Source organism: Sinohyriopsis cumingii, chromosome 2, assembly GCF_028554795.1.
Source record: "Sinohyriopsis cumingii isolate HCF-2022 chromosome 2, ASM2855479v2, whole genome shotgun sequence".
Classification (NCBI taxonomy): Eukaryota; Metazoa; Mollusca; class Bivalvia; order Unionida; family Unionidae; genus Sinohyriopsis; species Sinohyriopsis cumingii.
The window spans coordinates 99,776,220-99,802,582 of NC_142962.1; the positions used below are offsets into that span (position 1 = coordinate 99,776,220).

A 26,363-nucleotide genomic window follows, 5' to 3' on the forward strand; every position below is an offset into this window, starting at 1 on the left:
TATTGATGGACGGCTTTTATATGAGTGGGCTTTTCTCATTATATCGCCATACTGATGCAGAAAAATGTGACCACAACATTTCAGTTTACATTTCACACATCAGTATTCTCGTTGGTCTTGAATAACGATCTGCTGTATGGTCTCATTTAGCCATATCTATAGAACATTTTCAGATCTAATCCTCTGTATGACAACTTGTAAATTATGTGGCTATATCCAAGTCCGTGGTTAATAATGCTGTTCCATCAGACACAACAACCAATCCGATGCGACGTCCGCTCACTCGCTCATTGGAAAGTTTCCGTTGACAACATCCAAGGACACTCATGTCGAGTCATATAACCAAAACAGCGGAAACGTTCAAACACGCGAAGAGAACATGTACATTTGGGCATATTGCGTTTTATCGAGATGAAGTCACGGTAAAGCTGGAGTATATTTCGCCCTTCGATTGCAATATTACGACCTTTGTCTCAAGCGAGCAAAATCTTTCATACTTTGACAATTGTATATATTTGATCGAAACGACTTGTATTTGTCAGGAATTGTACATAAAATATTTGCTGAACGAGTAATCTAATTCATAAAGTTTTCATAGGTTGAAGATCATAGAATCCTCTTATCAGACACGTCAATTAAAAGGGTGTTAAATGGAGAATGCATTTTGCCAGTATGGCACACATATTGAGATCGCACCGAATTTCAGCAATAAAAGACCAGCTTAACCGATTTACGGCAAGTTGTAAAATGCTAAATATTTCACAAGGCCTCGTGTAATTTTCTTTGACTTCATCATATTATTCCTCACAGGAATGTAACTGCGATCATCAAAACTATATAAGCATTTTCCTTCTTCAATATTTAATGAGAGAGAAAAGTCGCAACCATGTCATTTTACGTCCTGTCTCTCCCAGAGTTCGTAGCGCAGCTATACACCTAGGTAAGAATTTACGTCATATCGATAACGTCATATAGAGGATATTTGCTTGGAACGAGCGAATAACGGATATATTTCATCTCGTGGATAAAAATACTCAGTATATTCACGAGTGGCAAAGCGATGTCCCCGATTTACCCTTAATGTTCTGCACTGTTTTGTGATCATTCACACATAAATTATAAACATTTATACAATTTTCCTTCCCAACTGAAATTAAAATAGCACATCAAGAAAAAAATCGCGCCTTCCAATTTCGATTTATTCGAATGTTATGGTTTTCTTGTTATCGACGCGGCAGTAAATTATTTATTGTAATTCACTCCGGTGAATTATCACAATTAGTTTTGCTTGGAAAGTCCAGTAATTCAGATCCTAGCATAAAATGAAATGTAATCATCACCTCACTTAGAACTGCGCAGTAAGTGTTGATATGAGGAAAAATGTCTACCTTACAATAAAAAGAGAAGTTAAAAATTAAAAGGTTTAAAAATAACTTCTTTTCGATCAGGTATGTAACAGAAAGAAAATTTGTTATGTATGTATTTTGCAGAGTATTATCTAATGTACTCTACAAAATCCCATGAGTGATATTTATATTTCCAGTAATGCCATGCAAATATGTTAAAACGTACCATTTGAAAATTTGACTTTGGATGAGAGACAAAAATGCTACACACCTATTGCCTTTATGAATCAATAAGAATGGCGCTCGGGTACCATTCTGGTTGCGAAATAATTTGTGGAACAATATTCATCATATATTTATAATTGATGTCGTGCTGGTATAATTCCTTTTTCTAAATCTAAAGAACGCATTTGTTTTCTTAAGTATGAATGTGACATAATTGATATCATATCATCTACGTCATATTGAGACGCCTTTAACTTCTGATGAGTGTAAACCCATCATTTATTAAGGTTAAGGTTGGAAGCACGTAGGTTATGCTGATTTTCTTTCTGGGCGCAGAAATGTAATTTATTATGTTTCCCGTCTGTTATCATCTTGTCAATAATATATCGTGTTATAGGCTACATAATCTGTGTTTTCAAGAACTCGGTAATTTGATTTTGTAGTTATCTAAGTTGGTTAGACGTAATACAGAGCGGAAAATTGCTAATTAGTTTAATCAACCACCGCATTAATGAAATTTAAATTTACCGAAGTTTTCTCAATGCCAACAAAAATTCAATAAAACCAAAATTCCTTAGAAGCTTGAAATAATGTTAAAAATACTACAGATAGAATCTTGTACAACATAATCAGGGCCGACAAGAGAGTAGGGGGCAACAGGGGATATATCCTCGGGGCCTGGGCCCGTAAGGGGGTTCGGGCCAAACAACACTTTTTAATTTTATAAAAGAAAATTTTTGTTTGAACAAGAACTAGGACAGGCCTGGGTGTTTCTTACCCCAGGGTCCATGATCGCTCTCTACGGCCCTGTCTGTGATGTTATATAACAGACTTGCGTATTCCAAAAATAGGTTGTGGTCTTATACAACAGATTCTGGTTTTATACAACAGACTGGGATCTTGTTAAACAGACTGGGATCTGATACAAGAGAATGTGAGTAGTGAATAGGGTCACTTTAGCATCAATGGGAATTAGCATTACAGAGACCCCTGGGTCGTTTTAGCCTCAGTGGAAATTTAACATGGAGAAAAATCGTGGGTCGTTTTAGCCTCAAGGGGAATTTAACATGGGGAATAGAGTTATAGCTTGTCTAGGGACAAGGGGAATTGAACATGGGATTTTTTTAAAAAAAATTTTTTAAATTTAAATTTAACTTTAAATTTAAAAAAAGGGGTAGGCAATTGAAAAGTCATTCTCTTTTCGAGAAATATGGGTGGCCCTGAAAAGGGCCTTTGGGTTTATGTTAATGTATTCATTAACATAAAGGGCACCGCATTGGTCTTCTTCTTGTCCTTAGGCTGCGTCTCACTGTTGGCCCGTAAATCAGCACTCTTTTCAGGCATCCTTGTCTTTCAACGTAGATCCTACGTATCCACAGGCTGGTGTTTGTCCTGTGGACAACGGTCCACTTGGACCGGACATACATGAGCATGTCCGTCCTAAACATCATGGAAGACACAAGGGTGGATGATTCGACTGTGGTCCACATCTTGAAGCGACGAGAACAGGTGAATCAATGCAGTGAACTGCGCTTATTTATAGGTAGAGGAAGGATTGAAACGGATTGAGTTCATTCACCAATCCGAACACGCGTTACAAAATTCAGTCAGCCCACATCCAATCCGAAGAGAGCAGTCTGTGACGTCACGTGGTCTATATAGATTCGCTAGTGCTTGTGTACAGTCAATCTATGCGACAGTGATTCAACATGACGGAAATTCAGAAAACGATCCATTGGGGTGCACCAGCAGGGGAGACTGCCCAAGGGAACCAGGACTTAAACTTTCAGAAGAGGTGAATTGGGATTTTGTGGATTTTCTCTCCTCGCAAGAATTTGTTCCGGAACCTTCGTTACCTTCTTCATTACCGCAAGTGGAGAATTTTAGACAGAGACAGAAAGAAGAATTGGAGAAATTTATACAACGACAAAAGGAAGCGGAACAAGCTTTTCTCCTACATCAGCAGCAAGAAGAAGAGGTAAGAAAAAAACAACAGCAACAACAGCAAGAAGAAGTAGCAGCAAAGAAACAAGAGGGTGAAAATCAAACGGTCACGGTACTGTTGGACATTTTAGCGGAGTTAAGAAGTCTGAAACAAATGTATCAGACTTCTTTATTACGACCGAAGAGAATACGACCTTCCCGAGCTAAACACGTCAACCCTGTGACTAAGCCTACCGTACCACCCTTAGTGATTTCAACCCAATCATCATCATTATCAACATTACGCAGTCCAGAAGTAGGCCTTGGTCGTGGCAAAGGCTTAAGGCAGTTAAAGTTGATTGCTTAAACTCACCCCTTCACCATAAAGAAAAAAGGCCCTTTTCAAGGCCACCCACATTTCTCGAAAAGATATACAATTTCAATTTGCCAATAACTAAAAAAAATATTAAACAGCCCATTTTACCACCTATAGTACGTCTCTGTGTATGAGTGCGTGAGTGTACGTTCTTATTTTAAAATCATAACTCAAAGACACTTACCTTATATCATTAATTTATTCTTTTATCCATTGTTACAATCCAATTCACAATTCACAACAGAACACTTTAATAAAAAGTTCATTGACTTCTTCTGTCTCCTTGTTTAGTCTCTCTGTTTTTTAAATTTCTTCACCATCACACTCTTTTCCTCTTCTTCCTCCTCACTTTCTTCCCTTCTTCTTTTCTTCTCCTGTTTCTTTTTCTTCACCTGTCTGCTTTCTTCCTCTGAAAAATCCCTCTCTTCTTCCGAAGAATCCCTCTCTTCTTCTGAAGAATTCCTCTTTTCTTCTGATTCCTCTTGTTTCTTTTTTGGGCAATCTGGAGACCAATGTCCTTTTTCTTTAGAATAAAATAACAGGTATCTTGACTTTTGTCGTTTTTAGCCCTTGTTTTTGTTCTTTTTTGACTGTCTGGACACTCTGAAGACCAATGCCCTTTCTTCTGACAGATATAGCAAGTATCTTGACTTTTATCTCGAAAGGAAGGAGAGTAGTCCGTGGGCTGGTCTGAAGAAAATTTTCTAATGACCCCTCGCAAAGATCTGACGAAACGTTCGATTTGGTTAGTCTCTTCCATCGTTGTGCTCGGCTTGAGAGTGAAATGAATAGTGAAAGGACAAGACACACACCCTTTTATATACGCTGGTCGACCATGACTATAAATTAGTCTATGGTGTTTAAACTTGAGTCATTTGACGTTTTGCACTCAAGATGAAACGATCCTATTCATTCGAGAAGAAAGAAGAAGAAAGTAAGAGGCAGAAACGTGATCTATCGCCAGGGCTGAAATCTTGGCACAAATTCATGCCAGTGATTTTGAAGAGGACATGAGTGAACCAGAATTTGAACCCTCTAAACCAAGTTCGCTACCCTTAGTCAACCCTGAAAAATACTATTCCATTCGAGAGACGGAAAAGCGCTCCTCTAGAAAATTTAGAACCACGGTTTAGAAATACACGGTGAAGTTTAAAGATTTCAAGGCTGAAGTGCCGTTAGAGAAAGCAGAAGTGTTTATCACTGGGGTGTGGGATTCTTTGCTCACTGCACTCAAGCGACAATGTCAACCCAAAGAAGACGATCGCTTGAGTCTTTCCATACAACACGACGGTTTGAAATCCCCTGTTTGGATCGAGTTTAGCACCCCTGCAGAATTGACCGCTTCCAAAGTCATGGACAAGATTCAACACGTACAACAATCTAATGACCAGTTTGACATCACCGATGGTAAAGCCACATTGGACATGACCCACGTCTCTCCTCCTCAAGGGACTGGACGCAAAAAGATGTTATTGGTGGACGACCTTCGCAGCACCAAAAAGAGTCTCGTCCGAATTAACAACCCTCAGGACCAGATGTGTTTAGCTCGAGCCATCGTGGTGGGACGAACCTATGCCAACAAGAACGACACGGCAGAATGGAAAAGAGCCTGGAAAACTATTCGACAATCGGACCGAGCCAAACAACGAAACGAAGCAGAACTCCTGTTGCAACAAGCTGGCCTGTCCAAAGACACACCCTGTGGCATTCCTGAAATGCAAAAATTGCAAGATGTCCTAGCTCCACGCTACACCTTGAAAGTGCACCCTCAAGAAGTGCGCGGGCCTCTGTTGTTTCGAGGCCAAGATTTTAAGGACGGAAAATACATTCATGTTTATTATCACGATGACCATTTCGATACCATTACCACTATCACCGGATTCCTGGGATATATTTATTATTGTGAGAAATGTGATTATGGTTATAATAATCGAGAGCAACACAAGCATTGTGGATTGAAATGCTCAGGATGTTTGGCCTCTTCACCCTGTCTGAGCGAAGAACCAGTGCCTTGTTCAACTTCTCTGCGCACGTTTGTCAGCCCTGCCTGTTACCAACAACATCTGAAAACACAAGGTTCACAGAAGAAATGTGCTTGTCAACTCCTGAGATTGTGCCCTACGTGTGGACAAGGCATATGTACCAATACTGCCAAGGCACACCTATGTCGAGGAAAGAAAAAATGTCACATTTGTCACCACATCGTGGACTTGGAATACCAATGCTACGTGCAAAAATACCAACCCCCACCAGAGAAAGAGGACGGTCAAAAGAAGAAAGGCAATTTCATCTTTTTCGATTTCGAATGCATGCAAGAGACTGGCATTCACATTCCTAATTTCTGCGTACAAGCCAAAATCATTTTCATGCAAGTGGGACAAGTGCAGTTTAAAGATTCGATGAGTTACTTGGCCATGCCTTTGAGTCGAATGCCTAAAACGTTTGGAATGACAGAAATGGCTAAATGGTACTTTCCACACTTTTTCAATACGGAAGCCAATCAACACGCCGTTCTACCCCATTTGCCTGAGGCTCACTATTACGACCCCGACAACATGCGTACCGAACAACGAGAAGCTTTCTACGCTTGGTACCAGGCTCACGCCTCGGACCCTTTCGACTTTCAGGAAGAAATGCTAAAGTATTGTCGTTCCGACGTGGACATTTTACGGCGTTGCTGTGGAAAATTTCGAGAACTGTTCATGGAACACGGAGGGGTCGATCCTTTGAAAGAAGCTTGCACCATTGCCAAAGCGTGTTCCTTAGTGTATCGACAACGATTCATGCCTGAAAACACCGTGGCTGTCATCAGCCCTCAAACGACCCACTATGTCAAACGTCAATACTCGGTCAAAACCCTACGTTGGTTACATTACTTGTGCGACAAGGAAGACAAGTGGATTCAGCATGCCCGCAACGGAGGAGGCGCAAAGACCATCGGAACGTATTCGGTCGATGGTTGGGACTTAGAAAACCCCAAGATCGTGTACGAGTTTAACGGTTGGTTATTTCACGGATGTCCCGTTTGTTACCCTGACCGTGGCACTAAAAATCAGTTTTTGCAACGAACCATGGAAGACCTGTACCAGGACACTTGTCAGCGACACCTAAAGTTAGAACAGCAAGGATACCAAGTGGTGGAAATGTGGGAACACGAATACGATCACCGTATGAAAACCGATCCCGAGTTTAAACGTGTAGTGGAAAGTTACCAGTTCATGGACCCGCTGAACCCGAGGGATAGTTTGTACGGAGGAAGGACCAATGCCACCTGTTTGTTGTACCAAGCCGACGAAGAGAAAGGAGAAGAAATCAAATACTTGGACGTGTGTTCGCTGTATCCCTACGTGTGCAAATATTGTCGCTTTCCTGTAGAGCACCCACAATTGTTAACGGAACACATCGACCTGAAAAACATTCGACAATACGAAGGCTTGATCAAGTGTAAAGTTTTGCCTCCCACGAACCTATACCATCCCGTCTTACCTCACCATTGTCAAGGCAAACTGATGTTTCCTTTGTGCCGTACTTGTGCCGAAACGTGCAACCAAGACCAGCCTTGTTTGCACACCCAGGAAGAACGTACCTTGACGGGAACCTGGGTCAGCGTAGAATTGTTCAAAGCTCTGGACATGGGATACCAACTGTTAGAAGTGTACGAAATTTGCCACTTTCCCAAGACACAACAGTACCACAAGGGTGATCACAGTCAGAAAGGCATTTTCGCCGACTACGTGGATGCCTTTTTGGAACTGAAGCACGAAGCCAGCGGCTATCCGTCCTGGTGTCACACTCCCGAAGACCAAATACAATTCAAAGAGAAATACTATGAACAAGAAGGCATCTCTTTAGACCACATCGAGAAAAACGAAGGCAGGCGATCGTTTGCCAAAGTGATGTTAAATTGCTTGTGGGGTAAAATGGCACAACGACCGTGTTTACCCAAGACGGAATATTTGACAGAACCTTCCCGCTACTTCCAGATGATTCACGACAAAACCAAATACATGAAACACGTGGACGTCGTTCGAGAGAATTTGATCTTGGTCAATTACGAAGAAGATCTGGACTTTGTACAAGACGACCCTTTTGGAAATGTCATCATTGCGGCTTACGTGACAGCTCATGCTCGCTTAAAATTGTACGAAGCTTTAGAACTGTTAGGAGAACGCGTCCTGTACTTTGACACGGACAGTTGCATTTACATCGATCACCCGAGTCAACAGCACCCTGACATCGAAGGAGACCGTTTAGGAGCCTGGACAGACGAGCATCCCGACGACAATATTTTAAGTTTCGTCAGTGGCGGTCCCAAAAATTACGGCTACGAATACCGTGACAAACAAGGAGAAGTGCACACGACGTGCAAAGTGAAAGGACTGACTCTGAATTATCGTACCAGTCGAGTGGTCAACTTTGGGGTATTGAAAGAAGCCTTGCAATCGGGAGAGGATGGAAACTTTAAAGTGACCACTCACCAACCGAACAAGATTGTACGTTTACCCACTCACCACATCGTCAGTCGGCCCTTGGAAAAAGTCTATCAAATCGTGTACCAGAAGCGAGTTCGACTTCCCAATCATTTCACCTTACCGTATGGACACGTCGGTATTGGTCTGTATATAAAAAAGGAACCCTAGGCAAGATCGATAGTTCATTGGGACTACCGAGACCGAGCGAACAAGATGAATACTTTCAGAGAAACACAAAACAATTTGTTTAGAAAGGCACAATTCAAGTGTGAGGCTTCTGAAGTGGAATGCGATTGTGAGCCTTGCGATGGGTACGATGCTGTACGTTGTGACCTGAGCGATGCCGTAAAGCATCATGGGAACTTTGTTCTTACGACCCCTATCATGGAAAGGGATGCTGTGCGTGTCAAACCTGAGGGATGCGAAAGTGATGCCGCTCGTCCTCTTGGACATTTTACTGGGTTTCGTTTTAAAGGGGAATGTTCACCTTCACGTCTACCCCCCTACGGATGTCATCCAGCCCTGAGCAAACTCCTGCCCATGTCACTCAACCCTCATCGAAACGAACCTGTGAAAGACGAATATTCGTTCCCTGTGCGTTTGTCAGAATACTGCGACTTTGAAAATCGTCTTCAATCGTTCAAAGGAAAATGGCCTAAGTATGTGGGAGGACCGACCCCCGAAGAATTAGCCAGAGCCGGATTTTTCTACTTGGGCGAAGGAGATAAAGTCAAGTGCTTCAGTTACGGTGTGTCACTTCACCACTGGGAACCGCAAGATTCAGCCTACGTAGAACATGCTCGATGGTCACCGAATTGTCATTACTTACCCTTAGTGGGACCGAGACATTGAAGTAACTTCTTACCATAATATGTTCATGGATACTTTACAAGAGAACATTCGTGCTTTGCCTGTGGAGTTGAGAGAACGCATTTACCGAGAGCTGGTCAAAATACAAGTGAAACGTAAAGAACAATTGCATCCGTTACGTCACCGGTGTTTGAACAACTGGTACCTGAATGCTGTACAAGGACTGATTGAGTTGAAACTGTTCCATTGGACAGACATTGATCAACGACCTCCTGGTTATAAAAAGGAATGGTTTGGTATTGACGATTCTATCTACTACATTGTAAACGTACTGCATCGAATTCCAGAGGAAGAGTTAACGAATTACCAACATCTTTCACGCAATGTCAACTTGGTGAAAGAGGAAACTTCTGAACGAATTGTAATGTGTAGATTAGTGGTGAAACGATTTAGATTCGACAATGAATTAAAACCATGTTTGAGCAAACAGTACATTTCTTGTGTCAGACCAAAGAGGATTTAGTATGACCTATTCATGGATACTTTGCTAGAGAACATTCGTGCTTTGCCTGTGGAGTTGAGAGAACGCATTTACCGAGAGCTGGTCAAAATACAAGTCAAACGTAAAGAACAATTGCATCCGTTACGTCACCAGATTTTTAAGCACTGGTACCTGAATGGTATAAGAGAACTGATTCGTCAGAAATTGTTTAAGTGGTCAGACCTTGTTCAATACTTCCAGGCCCCCGATGATCCACGTGTTGATTATTTTGGTTACTTCGAGATTCACCTAGTACAACACATTGAGGAAGACAAGGTAAAGGATTACAGACATATTTTACGTGGAATCTACTTAGCGGAAGAGGAAACTTCTAAACGAAGTCTCACGTTTCGGTTACAGTACGCAACATTTAAATTCCCTACTGGAGAACGAAGATGTCTGGCTAGAAAGTACGTGTATTGTTTCCGAAACAAAGAGACTATAAAAACAGGCTGCCATGCCACGACTTTTATCGCATGTAATCCAACAGATTCCGTGGAAGGAACTCAATGACCATATTCAAACCGTGGATCATTACCATCGATTATTACAAGAACTGTATCCATTCAATTTGGGTCGACAAGTGGTGTGTGTCTTAGTGACTTGTTTTCTGGGATTTCGTTTACCAGCCGATTCTTTGTGGACTCTTTACGATCAGTACTTACCACCTCAATGGCCTTAAATGGTCACGAAAAACTCCTTTTGCTCAAAGCCTTACGTTTTCATCTGGATACTTCTCGACCTCAACAGGAAAAAAAGATTCGTCAACTTTTAGCTACCCAAGACGTGTATGACGATGTGTGTGTAGCTTGTGACTTACATCCCCACTGGACAGATGTCCGTGCCTGGAAAGAATGGGGTTTTGAGGCTTGGACCCAAGAAGTGGCCCAGTATGCACGAGAGTTGTTCAAGGAAAAAAGTTACTTTTCAACCCGTGTTAGTGACGGTGTCAGAAGAACCCGTCACCAAGGACGGGACTGTCGTGGACAGGCCTGAAAGACCCTTTCGGAAGGACACTTGTGTGACCTTACCCCCTACTATAGAACTGGTCAGAACATTACCCAAAACATGTGGTTGTACAGACACTTGTTTTTATTCCACGTTAATGGTTATCATGTGCCTTTTATTCTTGTACTTAAGCCTTTGGCTTTTATGTATTTTTGTCTTTCGTATTCATGTTTGAAAAAAAACATTCAATAAACGTGTTCTGAAAAAGTATATAAACTCTTGTCTTGTTTGTTTTCGTGTCACAAGTGACATTTCTCACACTATGGCTACCTTTGCTGTCTCTGCTCCCTCTTCCTCTACTGTCAAAGTCATCGACGAACACTTAGATCGTGCCAGTTGGGAGGCTTTGTATCTTCTCCATCCTTTTAACATGCTCATTGCTGGACCTAGCGGTTCAGGCAAAACCGAATTCGTCAAACGTTTGATCGAACATAAACATCATTTGATCGATCGGCCCCCTCAACGGATCATGTGGTGTTACAAAGAGTGGCAATCGGCGTACAGTCAAGGCGATTCCATCGTGTTTGTGGAAGGCATTCCTAAAGAAGACGACAGCATCGTCTCTGACTCTCGTCAAACCCATTTGGTCATTTTCGACGACATGTTAGGAGAAGACGAAGAAGAAATTAAACTGTGGTTCACGCGCAAAGGGCATCACCGTAATGCCAGTGTCGTTTACATCACCCAAAATTTGTTTCAACAAAGTAAAGCCCATCGCACCATCAGTCTCAATGCGCATTACGTGGTCTTGTTTAAAAGCCCTCGAGATAAATCGCAAGTGCAAGTCTTAGCCAAACAGTTAGGAACGCCTTGGCTGACTCAGGCGTACGACGATGCCACTCAAACGCCACACGCCTATTTACTCGTCGATTTGAAACCTACCACCCCCGAGGATTTGCGATTTCGTACCCACTTGTTTCACCACTGGTGCCAAGACGGAGGGCCTGTCCTGTACACGTCTCCGTCCTCGACTTCATTTCACTCCCCATAAAAAATCTATAAAAACCTCAGACCCTTTTTGTCTGTCTCACACACAGTGTGAACATGACGTCCCTTCAGTCGCATCTTCCCGTCAAATTGATTCGTGCCTTGTATGGCATCAGTCGAGAAAAAAAATCCACAAATACGAGCTCGTGTCTTAGAAGCTAGTCTCAAAGAAGTCTTACGATGGTTCACGGTGACGGCACGTCAAATACTCCAACGAATCATTCAGATTCCTCATCAAACCAAACGCTTTTTCGATCGAAATAAAGTCGCTTTGGTCCAACTGGCCGATTCCCGCATCGACACTCAAACCAAAAAACAAATCATTTTGAAACCTGGAGGGAGCGGTACTCTAGGAGGGGTCATCATTCGCTCACTCTTAAGATGGGATCCTAATGCCCCCAAAGTTATCCCCAAGAAAAAATCCAACGAAGCCCCAAGAAGAAAAAGAAAAAGACCAGGTCCCCAAAGAGAAGAACTTCTCCAGTGGCTGGACCCTCCTCTGACCAGACACCACCCCGGAAAAAGAAAAGAAGCCCCAAGAAAAAGAAAAGTCCACAGAAGAAAACTAGTCGCAAGAGAGGCACTTCGGCCAGGACGCAACCTTACACTCACAAACCACGACCTGCCACGGCAGTGACACGGTCACCGGCAGCCTCACGTTCATCCACTTTTCCATTGATGACACCAAGAACTGAAGAGTACTTGGAGACGTTGATCACACCAAGAACATCTCCGTTGATGACCCCAAAAAGAACTTCCCCAGTGGCAGGACCCTCTAATTTAGCGGCAGTGGCTGCTGCTCACAAAGTACCTTTTCCCAAAATCAAAGTCCATGAAAGATCGGGCATGTTACAAAGTTTACTGGATTTGTCCAAGCAAGAACTGGCTCGATTTAGTCCGTTGCGTACCCCTGCACGACGTGTCATGCCTGTCCTGAAGTTGATACGACGTAAAGACAATCAGTGGCGACGCGTTCCAGTATAAAAAAGGTGTGTGACCAAGTCGGGGGTATCAGTGTTTTTTTGGTGCTCCTGAAGACTCAAAGATGTCACCCTCCAGAAAACCCTAAGGAAAGAAAAGAAAAGGACTACCACCACGTTTAGTCAAACATGGGGACATGTTATCTGTCCTGTCCAAAGCTTCTTCACCTCTACGAAAAAAACTCATTCAATCAGCCTCCAAAGAGGTCATCGATACCGTGTGCGAATGTTGTTTGAACGTTTTGAAAGGCACGATCCCTTTGTCCAAACACCAGAAACAATGCTTAAGCAAACATCGTCACGTTCTTCGCCAAATGGTTCGAAAGAAAATTCCCATTCGTCAAAAGAAGAAGATGTTAGTCCAACGTGGCGGCATTTTGCCTCTCTTGTTAGGCCCCATACTGAAAGGAGTCTTGGGAACCATGTTGGGAGGACTGGTGGGAGCAAGATAAAAAGGCCCTCAGAAGTGCCAAGATCTCAGAATCGACCCCTGACAACCCCATGGAAGGACGAAAACTAGCTTTAGTGCCTTACAAACGATGGATGGAATACCATCGGTGGCAAGAACAACGCACCCCGCATTTACCTCCCAATCCCAATTTGAGCGAGATGTCCCAGTTACAACACGAATTGCAGTCCTTGATAGATCGCCAAGATTTGTCCGAAACAGAAAAATCGCAAAAGTACGGTCAACTCTTGCAACGACTGCAACTCTTTCACCAGAAAGCTTTAGACGAAACAGCTCTACCCACTCTGAAAGATTTTAAGACCTTGATGAAAAGTCCAGCACCATCACCAGTACCAGTACCAGTCCCACCACTACCAGTGACCAAGACAGAAAAAGGAAAAGAAGAAGAAGAAGAAGAAGGGTTTCAAACTCCACCAGAAAAGGTACGCAAGTTAACAACACCACCTACCTCCAGAATTGGATGGATTAAAAAGATGATGGCCACCCCTTCTTCATCACAAGAGAAAAAGAAAGTGAAGACAGAAGTGAAGACAGAAGTGAAACAAGAACCGATATGCCACGCTCAGACATCCTCCTCTTCAACACCTATTGTCGGTCGCGCACGCAAAGCATTGCAATCCAAGAAAATACCCCAAGAGAAAAAGAGTAGCCTCTTCCAAGAGTGGGTGTCTTATTAACACACCAACCAACACAAAAAAATAAAAAATGGAAAAAGTCTTAGTCAGCATTTACTACGATCCCTCGCATCCTGCAGGTTACGCAGGAGTTCAAAAATTGTATCGTGCTGCCAAAACTCGACTGAAAAGTCTCCGTTTACCTCAAGTGCAACGATGGTTACAAGAACAAGCTACCTACACTTTGCACAAACCCATTCGACGCAAGTTTGCCAGAAGTCGCACCCAAGTGGAAGGCATCGATCATCAATGGCAAGCCGATTTAGCCGATGTCTCTCATTTAGCCAGCTACAATCGTGGCTACAAATATTTGTTTTGTGTCATCGACGTCTTTTCCAAATTTTCCTGGGTCGTGCCCTTGACTTCCAAATCGAGCAGCGAGTTAGTGCGAGCCCTGCAACGAGTGCTGAAACAAAGCGGTCGTCACCCTCTTCGATGGCAAACGGACAAAGGCACCGAATTTCTGAACCAAGCTTTCCAAAAAGAATTAAAGAAACGTGACATTCATTTTTTACCACCGAGAATCCCGAAACCAAAGCCAGCATCGTGGAACGTTTTCAACGCACTTTGAAAGAACACATGTGGAAATATTTTACGCATCACCACACTCTGAAGTACATCGACATCTTACCGCACCTGGTGCAAGCGTACAACCAATCTTACCATTGAAGCATAGGACGTGCCCCGCAAGACGTGACTCCCGAGAACGAAGTGTTGGTGTTTGAGCGCCTGTTTGGTACGTCTCCGACGAGGGCTGTCCCCAAGAAAAGTAGAGAGTTGGTCGTAGGAGATTGGGTGCGCATTGGCAAAACCAAGCGCACTTTCGACAAAGGTTACTTATCTAACTGGACGACCGAATTGTTTCGCGTCACTGGACGAGTGCATGGCCGTCATCCTGCCGTCTATAAATTGGAAGACATGAACGGAGAAGTGCTCAAAGGAACGTTTTATTTGCCCAAGTTACAACGTGTGACCAAAAAAGAAGACGACGTGTACGACATCGAAAGCATTCTCGAACGCAGAACCCGTAAAGTGGGCAAACGACGTGTCAAAGAAGTCAAAGTACGTTGGAAAGGATGTCCACCCAGTTTTGATTCTTGGATCGACGCTTCGCAAGTCATCGACTATAAAAAGAAGTGACCATCATGCCCTTTCACACAGACGCAGTTACGTCGACCACTGCTCCTTCACCTAGTTCTTCTGTGCAAGATTTACAAAAACAACCCTTGTGGGTGTGGTGCGGAGAACGTGTGCCTAAAACGCAAATCGTCTTTTTCTGCCAAATCTTCGTGGTGTATTGTGTCATCGGGGCAGCCATTGCCAATCTGAGTTTGCAACAAGGAGACAAACAATTGTGGACCATTTTATTGAGCAGTTGCATCGGTTACCTACTTCCCAATCCCTCCCTGAAATTCTCCTCGAACGGGAACCACGGGAACTTTGTGTCCAGTGCCAGTGCTAGTCACCAGTCCAACCACAACCAGAACCCCATTTTGGGCGGAGACACGCCTCGGTTAGCCACAGAACTCTGGAATTATGAGTCACCAAAACCAATTTTACTTAACCTTACCCAGTGACAGTTCCATGGAGGTGTTTCCCAACAACACGTTGTGCTGTTACACGGCCAAATTACCTCAGGCCATCCCCTTAGATCACGAAGCCCATTGGGAAGTGGCTTTGGTAGAAATGATTCACCCAACACAAATCAAAAACATCACTGAAACTCAAAACACTTTTGACGTCGAAATTCTGGACCCAGCACTGCAGCAAAAGATGACGGGCAGTCCTCAACATAACATAAAATTAACCCAGGCCATTATTTTAGTGGTCAACATCTGGTGGAAGCCATCGCTGACAAATTCTATGCAACCTTTGACAAAGTTCTGACCAAAGAAGGTAAACGTGTCACCATCGAGTACCACAAACTGTCTCACCGTCTACTCATCAAATTTGAAAGTGAGGAAAGAAGTATACGTATTAAATTTTGCCCTGAATTGTATGATATTCTGGGTGGAGACCTCAAAATGGTCACGGATACGAACACCAAAAAAATTAAAATGGCAGACATTGACAACAACATGCATTTTGCAAGGTATTTTCGTTACCCGGTAGAACTGAACCAAGGACTGAATTTGATCTTCGTGTACTCCGATGTGGTGGAGTACAACGTGGTGGGACACACCTCCGTACCATTACTGCGTGTCATTCCTTTCAAAGTAAATTCTGCCACGGTCACTGACGAGGAAGGTGGAAACACTTACCACGTCCACCGCGAATTTGTCCATCCTCATTATTTACCCGTCAGCAAGTCGTATTTGGACACGGTCAAAATTGCTATAAAAGGAGATCTGGGACAAAATATTCCATTCACCAAAGGAAAAGTCACGGTGAAACTCCATTTTCGAAAACGTTTTTCTCACGACTCGTAAGTCATGTATCCAGTGTACCGAGGGGTTGCTCGACAGCGAGGACACGATTTAGGAGATATGTTAAAATCGGCCTTTTCGTTCGGTGGCCCCGGTGTTGAAACCGATGGTGACACGCGGATTGCACGCTTTGAAAGTTGCGGCACTGACGCAAGGCAAAGAATTTCTCCAAAATGTCATCATCGACAAACAAAACCCTAAAGAAGCCTTCATGAGGGCTGGCAAAAATGTCTTGCTGCAAACAGGTAAAGACCTTTTGGGCCGACGAGACACACCTATAAATGCCCTGCACGCTACCGAGTCATGCATTCAGCAAGGACAAGGCAGAAAGAGACGACGAAGAAAACACCTTTTCACCAGACTTCAAGCTAGAAAGGCCAAGAAAAGAAGAACCGTTCGAGACTTAGACGTTTTCGATTATTGAGAAAGAGCAGAACAAAATGATGCACCGAGAGTCTTGCGCTTGTTCCAAGACGGAACTGGGTCTGTTTGCCATGCCCCCCCCCCCACGATGATGACCATGCAAGAATCCCAATGGGTGGAATTTCACCCCGTCTCCTCATTGACGGATTCCGCTCCCATCGAGTTTGAAATCAAGGGACAGCCCGAAGATTACATCGATCTGAATAGCAGTTACTTGTACTTGAAAGTCAAAGTTCTAGATAAGACTGGAGGTGATATAGACACTGATGCAGTAGCTCTCGTCAACAATTTCATGCATTCCTTGTTTAGCGGAGTGGACTTGTACTTGAATAACAAACTGGTCAGTAGCAGCATGGATACTTACCCTTATCGTGCCTACCTGGAAAATCTCTTGACGTACGGAATAGATGCCAAGAACACTCATCTCAATGCTTGCGTGCTGTGGGAACCTGACGAAGCGAACGAATTCGATAAAACAGGTCTTGATCCTGACCCCAAATCAAAAATAACCGTCAATGAGGGATTTGTAGAACGAAGAAACAGAATCAAAGATGGACAGAGTTTAGAACTGATGGATCGTTTGCATTTGGACATGTGGTTGCAAGAGAAATATTTGCTGAACGGGGTCAATGTCCGCTTGAGACTGAATCGCAGCAGTGCCGCTTTCCATTTGTTGGCTGATGCTGATGCTACTACTTGTGGCAATCCTAAAACCAAAATCGAGGAGGCCAGACTCTACGTACGCCGTGTGGAAGTGTTACCTAAAGTGGGAAACGACATCAGTCAAGCGTTGAGCAGAACGACCGCCAAGTATCCCATACGTCGCGTGGAAGTGAAAACGTTCACTATTCCTGCTGGACAGCATTCCATGATCGAAGATCATCTGTTCCAAGGACAGTTACCCAAACGTTTAATCCTTGGTATCGTCAAGAATTCAGCCTTCAACGGAGCCTTCGCTGAAAATCCTTTCAACTTTGAACACTTCCAAGTAAAGAAAATCGAAGTCAGTCGCGATGGCAAGACCTTGTGTACCAGACCTTTTGAACCCGACTTTGAGATGAAGAATTACTTGAGATCGTACTTGTCCCTGTACGAAGCCACGGGTCAGTTAGGAACCAACACCAGTCACGGCATTACGTACGACGATTATGACGGAGGCTATGCTTTGTGGGCTTTCGATTTCACTCCAGACCAAGGCAGCGACGAGGGACATTTCCACCCTATAAAATCCGGCCAGATTCGTGTGGAAATTCAGTTTGCAATCCAAAAACCCACTGATGCTAATCCAACGTTGAACGTCATCCTGTATGCAGAATTCGATAATACCATAGAAATCAACAGTTTGAGAGAAGTCATTCTAGATTTTTAGAAGCCATGGAAGACTGTTATCCCTCTTTACTTAGTGGAGAAACTTTAGACATGGAATGTGAGGAGACCGTGGAAAAAGAAGAAGAAGTAATCATGATGAAATCGAGATGGCCAGAACAAGAAGCCCATTTAGTCTCCTGTTTTGCCAAACACTTGGTCGAAAAAATAACGGAATTGATCAAGAAAAATTGCTATGGATGTCAAAACGTTCATCCCAGTCAAATTCAACACGATAAATGCCTGATGTTGAGTCAAGAAGAAAAATTGGACGAGTATCTGGACGAAGCTTGGAGTCTCATCTCAAACAAAGACGTGTTGCATCAGTGGTATAAAGACTTGCGTGAACATTCTTGTCCACCATTAACCACTCAAGAGATCCATCGTATCGAAGCTCTCCTGAATCAGAGTGAGGAGACGAAACGAAGAAACGGTTATTTGTCAGACATTTTCAAGCAAAAAGTCAGGATCGAATTGACGACTTATTATTACCTGTGAAGAAGAAAACACACAGACAAATCAATGGATACCTGGGAACTTTATTACCTTTTGAACCACAGTTTGTATACGGCTTCTTGGAATCCTGTTGTCTGTGCTAAAGATGAACTCCCTCATCGCAAACCTCAAGACCATCAAGCTTACGTGATCAACACGGACGACAGTCATCTCCCAGGAACCCACTGGGTAGCCGTTTACTTTCCTCAAGAAGGATGTGTGGAATATTTCGATTCGTACGGATTGCCCCCTTTGGAAGACGATATCATTGACTTTATGAGAAGAAATGCTCAGACCACCCGATTCAATAATGTGAAATTACAAGGCACAGATTCCTTAGTGTGTGGACAGTACTGTGTGTATTTTCTGCATCATCGCAGCCTGGGCTATTCCTTAGAACATTTAGTGACTCATTTTGATCCTCGTTCTTCTTCTAGAAATGATGTGAAAGTAGATCGATGGTTTTGTGACCATTATGCTTATCTTTTGTCTCAAGCTAGGAAACGTAGTGTCCATCAATGGCCTAATGATTTCCAACAGTGGAAATCACAATTTCATTCACAACGTTGTCAGCCCTGTTTAAAGTAGACTGTCAATTGAGAAATTTTTTTTTGATGTTTTGAAGAAAAAAATGTTTGATGTTATAATGTTGGATTATTGTTAAAAATGTTAGAGTTGTTGTTGGTTAGTGTTATGTGGTTTTTTTTGAATAAAAAATGTTGTGTTTTGAAAAAAATGCCTTTGTGGTTTGTTTGGCTATAAGAATGTTGGATTCATGCTCTTTGACTTCTTACTATCCTTCCCATAACACTATTTGAACGTTGCGGCTCGAAAAACCGTGTGGGGGATGTTTTCCTTCACGTCCGCGCTTTGACTTTAAGAACCGGGGGTTGTTTCCAGTCTAACCATCCATTGTCGACTCATCCTCCTACGAAGATGTGCTCCAAACTAGCTAAGCTAAACGAAGCCTACGTGAATTTGCATAGGGTCAGACACAGTCTGATACCGAAGCCAGAAGAGATAGAGAATGTGAGAATGCTAAAAGTCACTGAAGACCTGATAGAAGAGCTCTTCAGAGAAGAAGTGAACAGGGAGAAAGAAGAATGGACAGAGAAGTACAGACTTCAGAGACAGCAGCAGCAACAGCAGCAGCAGCAACAACAACAACAACAACAGCAGCAACCTGAAGCTGACAGAGGCTTTGTCGATTGTCGTATCGACACCAAAGAGTTCTTCTTCTCTTTCCGAAGAAGCAGACCTATTGCCAGAAAGTCTATCCTCAGAGGACATCGCATTCTTAGAAACTAAAAACAGATTGCCATAGCAAACAAAAAAAACCAGCCCTTTTCAGGGCTACCCAATACTCTAGAAAAGAAATAACCATCCATTTGCCAATGTGTGTAGGTAGAGTAGTGTGAATATAAACACTAACTCTTTTTTAAAAAATGTGAGGGTATGTGTTTGTAAGTGCTCACGTAAGTTAGTATGGATAGTAGATTAAAATGATGTCTTTTTTGGTGTTTGAGGTGTATATTTGGGGTTAGATTGGATTGCTTTGCGTATGTGGATAGTCTATTGAAGTGATTAATGAAAAAAATTTTAGAATAGGAATGGGTAGCATAAAAAAGTGAGTGAGTGTTTCTTTTAGGTCCGCGCGTTGTTTCTTTGGTCATGATCTAGGTAAGATCAATTTTATGTTTTTAGGGGGATGTTTTCCATCACGTCCGCGCTTTCAGTATAAATTGAAACTCGCTCGGCAGTCTAGCTACCCTTGTTGATTGATCAACACCAAAAATGAACACGAGACTGGCGAAACTGTTGGAACTTCATGTGCATCTGGAATATGCCAGGCGCCTGTTGAACGAACTGGCCGCGGAAGCCATTGTGGAAGAAGGAAGGATGAGAGAGGAGGAGGAAAGAAGAAACAAAGAGGAGGAGAGAATAAACAAAGAAGAGGAGGAGGAGGAAAAGGAGAGAAGAAGAAGAAATTTCAGAATCCCAGAGAGCGAAAATTGGGATTCTGAAGCCACATATCCTGCCTCTGCTCTCTTCCCCCAAAAGGTAAAAAGCAACTGGGGGACAAGATGTGTATGTGGCGCCAGGCCTGGAAGGTGCCACCATTAACCAGGTGTCCATGAAGTTCCAAACAAAAAACAGCCCTTTTCAGGGCTACCCAATACTCTAGAAAAGAAATAACCATCCATTTGCCAATGTGTATAGGTAAAGTAGTGTGAATATAAACACTAACTCTTTATTGATAGTGCGAGTGTATGTGTTTGTGTGTTTGTGTTTGTAACAGTTGACGTAAGTTTGTGTGAATAGTAGTTTCTTTATTGTTTCTTAGCGTATGTGGAGACTATAGTTTTGGTTTTATTATATGAAATGAGAAAGTAGGGGATGTTTTCCTTCACGTCCGCGCGTTATTTGGTCATGATCTAGGTAAGATCAATTTTATGATTTTAGGGGGATGTTTTCCATCACGTCCGCGCTTTCACTATAAGAACCCACAAAGTTTGATGTTGGAACCATTCTAAGGAATAACTGAGACAAAATGACTCAAGTATCAGTTCTATTTAATCTATTGAGAGACATCTATTTCTGGATAATGGATGTAGAATATGTTTTAGGAAGAATAGAAGAGGAATGGAGGCATGGAGATATGAAAGACTTTGTAACGAATCAAGTTCAAGGCCTAAAGACAGCAAGAGATATCATAGCAGGGATGATTGAAGAAGAAGTCAATAAGTCAAGAGGCTTCATTAACCCACCTTACTTCAGAGTGGGAAGTTTGAAGGAAGCACTGGATCATGTCATCAAAGTCCGGTGCTTCCTAGAAAAAATATTGTACTGGACAGAGTGGAGAAATGTAAAATGGGGATTGGAAAAGGTGAAGAAAGGGGAAGATCTGATGAGAAAAGTAATGGAGGAAGAAGTAGAGAAGATTAAAGAGAAATGGAGGGAAGAAAGAAAAGATGTGGAAAACAAAAAGAAAAAGTAAGAGTTTGAGCGGCTTAACAATAATTGAATGAAAATCCAAGAGAAGTTCCGAGCCATGGGTCACCCGGACTGGATGCCGGAAACAGAAAAGAAGAAGGAGAAGAAGAAAGGAATGATGGAAAAAATAAGAGGATGGTGGAAGAAGTTAAGGAGCTAGAAGAAGAAAAAAAACCCAAAGGCCCTTTTCAGGGCCACCCATATTTCTCGAAAAGAGAATGACTTTTCAATTGCCTACCCCTTTTTTTTAAATTTAAAGTTAAATTTAAACTTAAAAAAATTTTTTAAAAAAAATCCCATGTTCAATTCCCCTTGTCCCTAGACAAGCCCAAACTCTATTCCTCATGTTAAATTCCCCTTGAGGCTAAAACGACCCAAGACTATTTCTCCATGTTAAATTCCCCTTGAGGCTAAAACGACCCACGATTTTTCTCCATGTTAAATTTCCATTGAGGCTAAAACGACCCAGGGGTCTCTGTAATGCTAATTCCCATTGAGGCTAAAGTGACCCTATTCACTATTAATGTGGCCTTACGAAACAGACTGGGATCTGATACAGAAGACTGGGTTCGAAGTTTGCATGTATGGACATCGGTTCAGAAACTATGAGTCTTTTTAAACCTTTTCAAACATAAAATGACTAGACCGCATTTCTTCATCAGTTAGGTTCATAAAGCGTCTTCGTAAGTATATTATAAAAGCATATATACAAACACTCGTTGGAATTTCGACATTTTAAAAAATAAAAGTTTCTACATTCCTATCATTCCATTATAAAAAAATTTCAGCAAATTATTTCATAAAGTTTTATCTCCCGAGTCTAGCATCAACAAATTTGGCATCTTCCTAAAAAAAATTAAAATATATTTAAATGTGAGGTTAATATATTCCTGGCATGAAAACTTATGGAATTGCACGAAGAGTCCTGAAAATGGATTCGTACTTAATTATAGATAAAACGTTGTTTTTACATGGGATGGGCCTGATAATATTTATAGTCTAAATAATAGTATTCTGGTGAAAAGAGGTAGAAATTATATAAAGTTTAAATTATCTTGGTCATTTTTCCAGAATGATGCAAATGAATATTAGGCAAATAAATAACTTTTTTAATCCTCATAGTGAAAAATCTTACCTGAAACCAAGAAAACCTATGGACATTAGAGCGTCCGCCTCTGATGCAGGAGGTCTCGGGTTTGAATCCCGGCCGAGTCATACTAAAGACTAATAAAAATGGTAGTAACAGTAGCCTTGCTTGGTGCTCAGCATTAAGAGGTTAGTGTTATGACTGGTCGGTCTGGTGTCACGATAATGTAACTGGGTTGGACATGTTGCGACATGTCTGCGGCATGATGCCCCAGTGCTAGACATCACTATAAACTGCCACAGTGCACGCATCGAAGCGATATGACTCAAATTGTTTCCAAGCTAAGTTGAAATTCCAAATCTCGCTCTCTCTCTCTCTCTCTCTCTCTCTCTCTCTCTCTCACACACACACACACACACGGTGCTCAAGCGTGGACGTTTAACAGTACTAATGTCACGAACATCTACATCTTAACTGTATGATTTATGTTTTGAACGATATCTAATGGAACTTTTTATCGAGACCATACAGTAAAAACGATTTGTAAACAGAGTGAAATACTTGTCTAAGATGAGAAGTTTTGAGAATTGAACATTACAAACTTTGCATAAAGAATTGTATGAACAGTCACACAAACAAGTATCTAATTGTCTATCATTGTTGAAACACTTTTTTACTCTGTTTCTATTTTCTTCAGATAGATGGAAATACCATGTTAACTCTTCATTCATATTTTCCAAAAAGAAAAACGATTGATCGAAATACAGGTATCTAAATGGAATCCAAATATATTAGATTCATCTAAGCTATTATTTTATAAAGCCGCTAAAACCAGTTTTGATTATGAGAATGCTTTTGGGGTTTTGGTGAATGCAAAACAGAGAGCAACACCAAAACGTGACAAAGGGAATCGGCTCACTTAGTGTTGAGACCGGTACAAACAGTACCCAGAAACTATGTGTCTGTATTTATTGTGTAATCAAACTGAATTTGCGGCCGAATATCACTTTTTATTATGTTCTGACTCTATGATCTTAAACAATGTGGCTCAATAGAAGCGAAACCAGCAACTGAAGTACAATTTAACAAATAATTTATTTGTCTGGAATACAAAGTAAATATTCAAAAGACACATGTAGTATTGTGAATTAAATTCTAAATAGTCCTAAATATCATATCACAAGTCCAAGAGTATATGATGTTCCGAATGAATTCCAACATTCTCACATGTCCTGATGTACTACAATGATATAATCAAAAATGTCTTCCAGTGAGATCTCAGTAGTATAAAGTAGTTGTAAGGACGCAAATTTCTGTCGATCTATAACAAGCACAATAATTTGGGCTAAAGAACAATTAATTAGATTTATGGGGACAGGTGCTTGTTAAATCGCTATACTGCAATGATCTCTAATGTCTGTGTCGGGAGAGGAAGTGACTCGTAATTAAGCTTTCGTTTACTTAACCGTTACACGACTTGAAAAGGGAAGGGTACTTCCGATTTTATATCGGAACTGTCAGATTTGAAATTTTTCTAGATCTGTTGTTTGGAATTATATAAGTCATGCTGACCGTCATTTTGACGCCTAGTTATAAAAGGCGGTAAATATATTTAATCCTGATTGGTTACGCTAAATAAGGGCGGGTTTCCCATACGAAAATTTCTTGGGATTAAATTGCCTCATCGAAAGAAATCTAGTCAATCTGCAATTTTCCTGCAAAAGTGAAAATATAAGGGACTCCGAGGCTGAATTTGGAAGAAATTCTCTCGTAAAACATTGGTCAAAGGGACTGGATGTCTGGAAAGTAGACGGACGCAATTTTGGCGGCAGAAGCGAACAAAACTTAAAAGCACTAGTAAGGGGAAATAGCTCCATGGATATATCCACGGACGTATCCACTGAAGTATCCACTGACGTATCCACGTACCTACTTATATAGGTATCTACGTACTAACGTCTCCACCTACCCACACAAAGTTGAGGGCCGAAAAGAGGCGAGACAGTAGGGAGGTCGGAAAAGGGAAAAAGTGAAAGGTCTTGGAGGAACCACCACAATGAAATTGGAGTGGACTGGAATAAGCAGGTTATGAAGTTGTACAAGTCAACGACTTCGATCGTTCACTCGATTACATGATGAATTAAGTCTATCATTTAAAACAGATTGGCTATTTATATAAATATATTTGTATTTGAAGTTCAGTGAAAGATTTATTTCAAAAAGAAGTGTATCTTCCTAATGTAATGTATTATCCCAGTTGTTTATGTAATTGACTAAAAAAAATTACATGTACGAGGGCTCGTGGGATTCTGTTCTATATATCTGCTCAGATCTCTGTTTATTCCATATGTAAGTTTCACAGTTTATTTTAATATTTACTCGATCCGGGCAACAACACCCAGGGCAATCACCCTCTAGATAACGACAGCCAAATAAAGCGGACATCTTGTAAGAAGGTACAACCTCACAATACCACCACCAGTAGCAAACTGCTACAGTAGTGTTTTAGTCTAAAAGTCAATGAGCACCTTTTAATTCCAGTGAAAAATGTACACAGATAATTCCTTCCAAAATTATATGTGAACACAACTATAAACTGTGATTATACATACCCAGAAACTTATCTTCAACAGGAATGAAAAGTTGTTTACCAAATTTTTATACACTTATTTTATTTGACATAACCCGCAATAGATTGTTCTGGAAAGAGAACTTTTTGATAGAAAATTTGACCAAATTGTAAACAAGTTTGCTTCCGGAACCGTATAAGCTCTTACACAAGGGTAGGCCAAAAACTCGACCCACAAAAACAGACAAAAATTAATCACACAACATAGATGTACATAACAACTGGTTTATAATAAGTATTTTTTTATTGAGAAAATCCCTAATTTAATGATGTCATTTGAATCATTGTGATAAAATGTACAAAAGTGCAGAATTATACTAGTAAGAAAATTCTCTGCCATTTAAGAAAATATTTGTAATTAGCATTTTAAAGCAAGTAATGTCATCTGATCCAATACACAGCTAGAAGAGTCAAATGCAATTAATGTGAAATTATGTTTCACTATTAAATGATTATTTACATATTTCTTCCATATTCATGGCGTCTTTGTCTTACATTCATTAAATATGTCGTGCGAAGGAGTAAATAATCCGTAGCCTTGTGAACTAGTTATAAGCCAACTCAACTAACTTAGCATTTTAAAGCTTCTCTTATTTTGTATGCGCATAGTTAAACAAGTGTATTATCTAGCATGCGCCACTATAATTTTAAAACATTTTAGATGAATGAACACGTGACAAACGCCACGTTTACATTTAATTTGCATGTATACACTATTTTCAGAAACCACAACATAGGAAACTGTAAATAATATTCGACATTACTTATAAGTTAATGTGACATTTCTCATACATTAATGATCCTGAACAAAGTAAGCGCTATAAAGCATGAACAGATTCAAGAGAAATGCAAATTCCATCACCTCTTCAAAAGCAATTAATTGTAACATAAAAATAACATGCAGATTCAAAATGCCAGTTTGCATCGCAATTAATCTCAAAATCAACCACGATCTCGATGATAAATGTACTATAACGAAAATATTGCCAACGGACAAATATCCATGTGTAATAAAAAAAGCGATTCCATACATCCAGATGAATGCCCTGGCGTGTATATACAGGAAGATCTGTCAGGATCGTCAAGAAATAATTAGATATGCTGTTTAAGGGCCACTTTTGACACCCAACAAG

At 41.3% G+C, this 26,363-nt stretch overlaps 1 long non-coding RNA gene across 1 annotated transcript in view; it reads left to right on the forward strand.

Moving 5' to 3' along the window:
• Window positions 1-26,363, forward strand: part of LOC149805467 (uncharacterized) — a 151,347-nt gene that overhangs the window by 74,600 nt on the left and 50,384 nt on the right. The window lies entirely within an intron of this gene.